Source organism: Leopardus geoffroyi, chromosome B4, assembly GCF_018350155.1.
Source record: "Leopardus geoffroyi isolate Oge1 chromosome B4, O.geoffroyi_Oge1_pat1.0, whole genome shotgun sequence".
In the NCBI taxonomy this organism is placed as follows: Eukaryota; Metazoa; Chordata; class Mammalia; order Carnivora; family Felidae; genus Leopardus; species Leopardus geoffroyi.
The window spans coordinates 2,666,554-2,676,896 of record NC_059341.1 but is presented as its reverse complement, the minus strand read 5'-3'; the positions used below and the strand labels follow the sequence as shown (position 1 = coordinate 2,676,896).

General features: G+C 45.3%; 1 long non-coding RNA gene across 1 annotated transcript; it reads left to right on the top strand.

Annotated features, from left to right (window-relative positions):
* The first annotated feature begins 8,144 nt into the window (after positions 1 to 8,144).
* LOC123590774 lies at positions 8,145 to 9,931 on the top strand. The gene is made up of 2 exons (XR_006708970.1): positions 8,145 to 8,669; positions 8,826 to 9,931. It is a non-coding gene; the product is annotated as an uncharacterized LOC123590774 (long non-coding RNA).
* The last annotated feature ends 412 nt before the right edge of the window (positions 9,932 to 10,343 follow it).

Below are 10,343 nucleotides of genomic sequence, written 5' to 3'. Positions count from 1 at the left end.
GCGGTTGATCCTGTGCCTTAGTTTGGCGGCTGTAACAACTACCGTAGGCCGGGCGGCTTAAACAACAGATGTTTGGTGTCACAGTTCTGGAGGCTCAAGTCTGAGACAAGGGTGGCCGCGGGGTTGAGCTCCCGCGAAGACCTTCTTCCAGGTCGCAGACTGTTGTCTTCTCGTGTCCTCATGAGGCAGACAGCAGCAGGGGGACGCTGGTGCTGCCGTGAGTCTCACAGGGTGCTAATCCCATCATGGGGCCCTACCCTCATGACCTCAGCTAATCCTAATCCCGAAGACCCACCTCCAAGCACCATCATAGTGGGGGTAAGTTTGCAGGACAGGAATTCGAAGGAGGAGACGGACGTCCAGTTCACAGCATCCTCATCATTTGCGGGTTCCATATCTGCAAGTTTGTCTGCTTGCTAACATCTACTTGTAACCCTAAAATTAATGTTGCAGAGCTTTCTCCGTCGGACGTGGGCAGACTAGCAGGACACTTGGGCCGATTAACGTCAGGCTCCCGGATGAGACGGCCAAGGTCACCCTCTGCCTCCTAATCCAGCCTCCCCCTGCAAGCAAGGGTCTTTTCCACGGTATTTTCGTGCCATGTTTTCGCAGTCCTGTGTTTTCTGCTGGCAACTTTGTTATTTAAAATGGCGCCCAAGGGGCGCCTGGGTGGCGCAGTCGGTTGAGCGTCCGACTTCAGCCAGGTCACGATCTCGCGGTCCGTGAGTTCGAGCCCCGCGTCGGGCTCTGGGCTGATGGCTCAGAGCCTGGAGCCTGCTTCCGATTCTGTGTCTCCCTCTCTCTCTGCCCCTCCCCCGTTCATGCTCTGTCTCTCTGTCTCAAAAATAAATAAAAACGTTAAAAAAAAAAATTAAAAAAAAAAATAAAATGGCGCCCAAGACATAGTGGGGAGGTGCTGTTGGTGTTCCTAGGGGCAGGAAGGCTGTGATGTGCCTCACAGAGAAAACACGCTGGATAAGCATCTCTCAGGCATGGCTCACAGCTCTGCTGGCTGTGGGTTCAACGTTACTGACTTGATAATGTATATTCTGTATGGTGCCCTTAGAAACACACAGACAACAGGTCATGTGTTGATTAGTTGACAGAAATGTGACCAGAGGCTCTCGGGACCCTGACCTTGTGTTTGCCCAGGGTCCCTGGTTCAGCGTTCCCTCATTCACTGATTTCTTAGAGCATAACTACCACAAAGAACCAAAATCAGGTGTACCTCGAGATGTGCTCCACGAAAACTATGGATATTCACACAATTGAAGAGATAAAGACGTTAATTAGTCTCATTTCAGGTCAGGTTTTATCATTAATTTAGTTTAGGTTAAGCCGGATGCAGCCACCAAATGAGCTAAGAAAAAACATTGGCTTTCAAACTCTGGATGTCGGAATTTCAAGGGAGGGGTTGGTGGATTTATACTCAACTGGTATAAATCCCTGTATGCTCCATGTAATGGAAAAGTGTGTTAATTGGCTTAGCCTGTGGTGGGTACATCTATCTATCAATACACCATTTCTTGAACTTTTATTTATTTATTTATTTATTTATTTATTTATTGTTAGTATTTATTTATTCTTGAGAAAAAGAGAGACAGAGCATGAGTTGGGGAGGAGCAGAGAGAGAGAGGGAAACACAGAATCTGGAGCAGGCTCCAGGCTCCTGGCCATCAGCACAGAACCTGACCCGGGGCTCGACCCCACGAACTGCGAGATCATGACCTGAGCCGACGTTGGACCCTTGACCGACTGAGCCACCCAGGCATCCCCTTGAACTTTAAAAATTAATTAGTTTGTAAAAGACCTCTTGTAATTGTTTATATTCTTCTTTTGTGTGGCAAACCTCTTTTGTTAATCATGTGAAACTAAGTTTTAGTGGAGCAGTGTTGACTTACCACAAATTCCAAAGTAATGAAGTACAAGGTGTAGGTTTATTAGAGACAACGCTTGCTTTCTCGTGCTCGGAGGTTCAGACAAGGCGTGGGTTTACGGACAGGATTTACATCTCATCTACACCCTAGTTATAACCTCCCTTTCTAACAGATCCTTCATCAGAGCAGCTAATGGGCAGCAAATTGCTTGATTTGAATTGGACCTCCTGGCTCTACCCTGGGGATGCTGCTGATAAGAAGCAAAATGACCAAGATGGCACCAGAGTAGGAGGGAATCTGCAGAGCAGCACGTGTAAAACCAGGATCTGGATGACAAAAGGTTGATCATAAAATAGAAGAGGAAACTGGAGGTATCCACATACACATGAAAAAAAAAAAAGACAGAATATATTGTTTTAAGTATTAAGTTTATTTTATTAATAATATGTGTGTATTTTCTTAAATTTTTTAAATGTTTATTTAGTTTTCAGAGAGAAAGACAGAGCGTGAGAAGGGAGGGGCAGAGAGAGAGAGGGAGACACAGATTCCGAAGCAGCTCCAGGCTCTGAGCTGTCAGCACACAGCCCAACGCGGGGCTCGACCCCATGAACTGTGAGATCATGACCTGAGTTGAAGTCGGACACTTAACTGACTGAGCCACCCAGGCACTCCAATATGTGGGTATTTTCAAATAAAAAGTTTCAAATGTAAAGAAGTGTGTGTGATAAATGTTTACTTGGAAGCTAAGATCTAATACTACAAATTTAAAAGGTATAATATATGTTTTTGCATTTTTCAGTGATTGTTCCAGGTTTGTGTTTGAGTGAAAATCTATTCCTGAGCAATTTAGAAACAACTTAAAAAGCAATTTGGAAATGCTTTCTGTCTCATGCCTTTTGAATAAGATGGTGCTAATGTTAATCGCTCACCATACATCCGCATGTTTGCTAAGTATATCGAGTTGTGTGTGTGTATAATACAATAATAATTTGAGATATGGCAACCATTTTAACTACTTGAGATCACAGAAGAGTTTAGAGAGGATTGAAAGTGACTTCCTGTTTTGGGATGCATTTTATTTTTTCTAGCTTTGAATGCATAGCTATTACTGCAATTGTTAAAAAGACATTATATACAAATTATTTGTAAATTTTTATGCTGTTGGGAATCTTAAATATATTGTTTTAAGCATACCTCTAATTTATTTATTTTTTAAAGTTTATTATTTAGCCTTGAGAGAGACAAGCAGAGTGAGAGTGGGGGAGCGGCAGAGAGAGAGAGGGAGACACAGAATCCGAAACAGGCTCCAGGCTCCAAGCTGTCAGCACAGAGCCCGACGTGGGGCTTGAACCCATGAACTGTGAGATCATGACCTGAGCTGAAGTCAGATGCTTAACCGACTGAGCCACCCAGGCGCCCCTATACCTCTAATTTTCTGATGAATCTTCAATAATTCATATCGTTAGTTAAGATTTAATCCTAAATCCTTGAAGGAGTAGTAACTAGAATCTGGTTGTTACATGAGTATATAAATAAAGGAATTTTGGTCCATATACCCACCCCCCCACACACACATATTTGTATTTTCTAAATAGATATTTTTTAAATTTGTAATTTGAAGATAGCAGTATGACTATCAGTGATATGTAAAGTGACTGCTTTGATTTTGAACATAATTCAGTATTTTTTCAAACTTTGACATATAAAAAAGCCAAATTGTCACAGACATCGTGATAAATTCTGAGGAACGGAAGATTATGGGAGAATATAGTTCGTCGCCGTGTGGTTCAATTCCCCCTGTTTCCTCAAAAGAGAGGAAAAGTTCTCAGTATGAGTGGTCTTCTTGGAAATGGTGTCGTGGTAAGCATCTGATCTCCCCATGACAGTGCTGAAGTCACTGGGACCCAGGGGTGGGAGGGGGACGATGGCCCTTGGGTGGTCACTGTTGGTCACGTACAAGCTTGTCAGAGCCAGCATCTCCCAGTTTCCTTGACTTATAGGCAAAAAGAGCTGTGTTTCTAAGACTTTGGAGAATGAAACACTTTGACTAGCTGGTAGCCAAGCCAGAGATGGATAGAGATTCTCGTCCCCAGATGTGGGCTGTGACAGGAAGTCTCTGTGAGCCCACACCCATGGTTCCTGCCTGCAGTAAGGAAGCAAAGAATTCAGAGGAGCTGAAGAGAACATTAAATAATTGCCTAACTGCTCAGCAGGGATCTGGAAGAGAGGGGGTGTGGAGGAGGCTTGGGCACAATGAACTAAGAGGAAAGGTCTATAGACAACCAGATTTGGGGTTGCAACTGCTGGGTAATTCTACCTCACCTTTTTTTCCCTTTTGTTTAAAAGCAGAAAAAGAAAAAGAGTTTCTATGCTCTCTCGAGTATAAGTTTCCACGTCACGTTCCTTTTCTAAGAGAATTACATACGGTCGTCAGATACATGTTAGTCATGGCTATTCACATTCTATGAGAAGAAGGTGGGTTTCCACTTGTCTGTGAACTGTTTGCTTCCTGGGCAGGTGTTTTCCATGGGTCTTGGGTGATGGAGAGGCTGACAGGTGCATTGATCAAATTTTCCCCATTATCTCTGTAATGATTCATGATCCATTGGCTATTTTCAACATAAGCTGGACAATCACACTACTGCCTTCAGCTTCTCAGAGGAAGCTTACCAGACACTGCGGGATGTGAATTGTCAGACTCCATTAAATCACATTCTGATAGACTTTAGTATTAGTCACAATTTCTTATTCCCTCCTCTTAATAGGATTATCCTTCTCTATCCTTGCCATGACTCCCTTTAGAAGGAGTAGCCTTCCTAACCCGCCGCCATTGTGGGCTTGGTTATGTGACTTGTTTGGATCAGCAGAATGTGAGCAGATGTGCCTAGATGAGCAGGAACCTTAAATGTTATTTTGAGGTCCAGCTCGGCCTCTTTTGCTCCTGTCCTCTCTCAAGAGGACGTCGTCTCCTGGAGAGGGGCTACTCCCTCACTAGGGGTCCTAGAATGGGAAGGCATGGGGGTAAGCCACACTGCAATAGATCGGTAGCCTGGGACAGAGGCCCGGGCAACGGGCAGACCTCAATTATGTGGGGAGGAAACAAGTGTTTGTTATTTTGAGCCACTGAGATTTGGGGGCTGTTTGTTACAAAGTGAGTATATATGACAGATACGCACAGCAAAGGGACCGGAGAGAATATCATACTGGGCAAAGTCTGAACAAAGACGGAGTCAGAGAGCCAAACCAAGAATCTCAGGTCCTCATTGCCACATTAATGTTACATGACAAGCCAAACTTAGTGTTTTAAAAGGAGAGGACTTGATTTAGCTCATGAGTTTGTGAGATTCTGTGAGATTCTTTTGGTCTCGGTGGGGCCCCCTCACCCTTGTGACAGTAAGTTGAATATTAAAAGGGCAGTGGAGACCACTCAGGCCTCATCGTCCAGCAGGCTGGCCCGGGCTTGTTCAGACGGCAATGTGAGAGCAGAAGTGGAAATGCACAGGGCTTTATTGGGTCTCTGTTTGCATCACATCGACGAACATCCTACTACACCGCTCTGTATAGAATGTGTTTGTGTGAGTTGTCATGCATTTCTGCCCAGAGCTGCACATACACACTCATGGGGGCATCGTTGGCTTGTGCTCCGTGTCTGGTCTCGGGATCAGAATTGGCCCTTCGGTTCCTGACACCAAGAGGGATTAACTTGCCTCACCTCCTTGAGTCAGACCAGGCTGGATCAGGGCGGGAGGAGATATGGGCAGGTGCCCAGATTCCTAAGACTGTGAGATACGATTAGGGAAACAGAGAAGAAAACTCAACTCGCTAAGGACCGCACTTAGGCAAACTTAATGACTACCCGTAGATCACCACGGGCGGTGTATATATTGCCCTGGGGGAATAGCTAGTTGGAAGCCTCACACAAGGGGGGGACACTCTGCCCAGGACCCTCAATGGGGACTCCAGCCAGGCTGTTCACCGTGGGGCTTCCCCAGCCAGGAGGCTGGATGTTGTGAGCGCCCGATTTGATGTGTGAACCCTTCTTTGTCCTTCTCTGTACCTCTCTTCGTCTTTATGTTTACTCTAATTGTTTAATTCCATATATTCCCTTCCCTTTATAATTAATAAAGCTTTCCTCCATGAAATAGAAAGTGTGGTATCATAAATTGCTATTATTCACAACATACAGGCAGTCCCAGGGCACATCAACAGACGTATATGATGCCCTGACCCGATGAGGGGGAGGTGCCACAGACTCACACGGCAAAGGGCAAGGCCCCTGAAAGGGTGAAGATGTGGGGAGATTTGGCAGCCTGGCCCTGAAAGACGAGACACATAAAATGGAGTGAGGGGCCAATGCAGGTGAAGGAAAGGAAGCATGCTGGTTTAGATCGCCCACTGGGTGGGCCGTAAGAGGCAGTGTGTGGCTGTGACTACTGGGACGCGTCTGATGGTTCTTTTGACTCCACCCAGTGCTTTCTTGCAGACTCTGGTGGTACTCCCTCCTTCCAGGATCTGTCAGGGCTACATTTATGTGTCAGCTTGACTGGGCTAATGATGCCCAGAGGGCTGGTAAAAGGTGGTTTCTGGGTGTGTCTGTGGGAGTGTCTCTGGAAGAGGTCAGCATTTGAACCAGTAGACAGAGTACGGAAGATGTGCCTCATCAATGCTGCTGACTTTGTGCCATCCACCCAGCGCCTGAATAGAACAGCAAGGTAGAGGAAGGGCACTTTCCTTTCTCTGCTTGAGCTGGGACATCCGTCTCCTCCCCTCCAATGCCAGAGCTCCGTGTTCTTGGGCTTTGGTTTGGGACCGGGTGTCACTGCCAGCTTCCCTAGGTGTCCAACTTGCAGATACGAGATCATGGGACTTCTCAGCTTCCATAATCACATAAGCCTAACCCTTAAAATAAACCTCTTTCTAGAGACCTCTATATATACCCTATGGGTTCTGTTTTCTCTGGAGAACATTGACTGATGAAGATCTAACCAAAATGCATATTTTAATTCATGTTCGACCTGGTTGTTCTCAGGGCCAAGGGTTTGTGTCATCTGCCCAACTGTGGGGTGGACAACACCAGCTAAAATGCTGCAGGGAAATCAAGATAAAGTATGCATGGAGCCCTGGTGCTGCTAACCATAGTCTATTAACACAGGTCATAAGTTTATTTATTTATTTTTAAATTTTGTTTGAGAGAGAGAGAGCAAGAGAGAGAGAGAGAGAGAGACTCCCAAGAAGGCTCCACACTCAGCACAGAGCCCGATGCAGGGCTCAATCCCGTGACCCTAGGATCATGACCTGAGCCAAAATCAAGAGTTGGAGGCTCAACTCCCTGGGCCACCCAGGTGCCCTGTAAACCTCTTATTTAGATATCTGAATTTGCTTTTGGAAAAACTGTGAGTTTTGCATGGGATGGGGGAGTGGAGAAGCAAAACTATATATATACATATCTCTTCTCGCATTGGGTGGCAGTTCCCTGACACTGAGAGCAAATCATCTCAATCTAAGAATGCTTCACTTTATTGGAGATCACCACTACAGATTTTCTGACAAACAGCTTTTGAGACAATAGCCAATATTTCATGTCAGTGATTAACATTTGGGTACATTCTGTACAATTCAGTGATGAAATCCTGTAAGGCATATTGTCCTCAACAAATCAATCGTTTTTTCCCCCATTTGATAAAAAGTGGAAACTTGTTTAGGGGAAAGCGCTTCGTTCTTAACCGATTCATCATTGCTATTTACACAAGTATGCCTTTGAATCAGTGACAATTGAAATAGAACTGAAAAATTTTACTAGATTGATTGAAATATTCCTGATACTGATGTGCGTGTGCATTGAATTGAGCGACAAGACAGAAGAAAGGAAGAAAGAAAGAAAAAAAGAAAGAGAGAGAGAGAAAGAAAGGGAGAAAAGAAAGAAAGAAAAGAAAGAAGGAAGGAAAGAAAAAGGGAAAGAAAGGAAAGACAGAAAGAAAGAAAAAGAGAGAGAGAAAGAAAAGAAAGAAGGAAAGAAAGAAAGAGTAAGGAAAGAAAGAGAAAGAGAGAAAGAAAAGAAAAGAAAAGACAAGACAAGAAAAGAAAGAACAGAAACGCAAAGTGCTCCTGTATCTCCAGAAAGAGTTAAGGCATTTCTGAGCTTAATTATCAAGCTCAGGAAGGCAGGCATCCCTGCTGTCTCCTGGCGACACACGGGAGAGATCCATGACCACAGTCCACTTCCGGGAGCCTCCCCCTCAGCTTGAGAGCTCGGTCTACATGGTAACGCGGAGAGTGCTGGTGATGAGCTCATCTTTGGTGCATGACGGCGCAGTCCAGAGGGGGAAGTCGCTAGGATTAACCTCAGACCCGCTGAACAAAGCCGAGGAAAACGTGTCCACGGGATTTGGTGTGGTCAGTTCTTTTCTTGGCTATGTCCAGTCTCTTGATAAGCCCATAGACGTTCTCCACTTCTGTCCTCTTGTTTTTATTTTTTTATTCTTTTATTTTTTTAGCGTTTCCTTTTGATTCCTCCTTAGCATTTCCATCTCTCTGCTTACCTTCCCCGTCTGTTCTTCCATGGTGTCTGCCTGTTTTATGATAGCCCTCGGCATATTCGTCGCAGTTGTTTTAAATTCCGCGCTCCGATGATCCCAGCATCCCTGCCAGAGCTGAGTGTGGTTCTGACGTTTGCTTGTGTGCTTTGTCTTTTGGTGTATCCTGTGACTTCCCGCTGCAAGCCACACATGAGGCACTGGGTAGAAGGACCCGAGTACTGGCTCTTGCGGTTTCTGCCTGTGAATTTGCACTCTGGTAAGTTGTGATTCTCTGTAGCCCCCTGTCTGTCTCTCCAGTGCTGGGGGCAGTGGTTTGCTCTGGGACCTCAGTTATTTGGTGAGACTACGAAGACTTGTGATTTTCGGTTTGTTCAGCATCTTCTTTTCTTTTTTATCTTGTTGCTGGAGGCAGTGAGGACTTCTAAGCTTCTTGCACGCTGGACCAGGAGCTGGAAGTCGGTGTGGTCAATCCTTTCTCAAGCAATCCATGGTTCCTTCTCAGTCAGCAGGATGAAGGGTATTTGCCATCAAACGAGACAGCTAGTAAGGACACGTTTTGGCAGGGAGATGGAACAGAGACTATACGTATAAACACACGGACCGATTCGTTTTCTCCTTCTCTCCATTGCCCTGATGCGCTTCCCAAATAAACCTTCTATTGGTAGTATGGAATTTGGTTCATATTGGAGGACAAGAAGTCGGGTGTTTGTAGGTAAACAGAAGTTTATTTTTGAACAATTCCATGCTATTTTTTCTTGGCTTCACCCCATAAACCTTAAGAGGAACATCGAAGAAACAGAGACAGACACGTGGAACACTTCAAGACTTGAGGAATAAGATCTTGGAGACAGCAGTGGGAGTGTTGGGAGTATCCCGTCTGGGGGAGATCAGACTGGTTCTCTTGACTCTATTATCGAATGATATACTCCGCAAAGGCAGCGTGCCCAGCTTATGGCAAAAAGCACCTGTTGCCAATAAACGTTGGGAGTGACAGTGACTAGTCTGACCTGTTCTCACTGCCTTGTACACAGCCTGGGACGCAGAGGGTTTGCCGGGGGGGAAATGAATGGAGTCTGGCAAGTTCAGCACACTGCCCAGATTTTCTTTCTTTGCTCCGGAGAATAGAAACGAAGGGCACGGGCTTACATTTGTACAGTTAGTGAAGTTATTTATAGGAAATAACCCTTGTGGTATTTCTGGGAGCATTTGCTGGGAAAAGTCAAGCACTGTCTTTCCCATCAAATATTTAAGATGGGAAGATTTAATTTTAATCCTACTTGATAGTGCTTGGGTCAACTATAAAATTATAATATTTAAAAAATCACTTCAAAAGACTTTTCTTTTAGGAAGATTATCCTGCTAGGCTTAAAGAAGAAACACACCCTTATTGGAGGGATCCTTCTACCGTTATATTCACTCCATAGCTTCGCTCAAGACCATTAACCTTGTCCCTGAGATGATTCACTTGTGCTATTCGCGGTGTCCCCTGGATTCTAGAATAAAGGACAAACCAGTGTATTCGTAGTTGTTTCTGAATTGTTTCTTTCCAAACCGAAAATGTCCACGTAGGCGTGCAAGCGTCTCTCCTGCCAACCAGAAGGGGAGGAGTATGGCAGGAATGAAGGCTGAAGGCAGAAGTCTGCCCCGCAATGCTCGCGGAGCATCTAAGTCACACAGCTCTCATAATTAACCAGCAGGGTTCCAGGTCCAGCGCCTTCCCGGGTTCAAAGCCACACAAGTTAAAGTTAATCGAGTACAAAATGGCTTAAATTGGTACACGGCAAGTCGAGTGACAGACAAAGTAGAAGAATCCCGTGGCTGACGCCGGCCCCTCTCCCCACGGCCCCTGCCCTCCTCCCTCTGAGCTCTGGTGTGAACTGCCTGGAAGAGAATTGCCATCAAATTATCTCCGTCTTGAGGGACTTCGTGC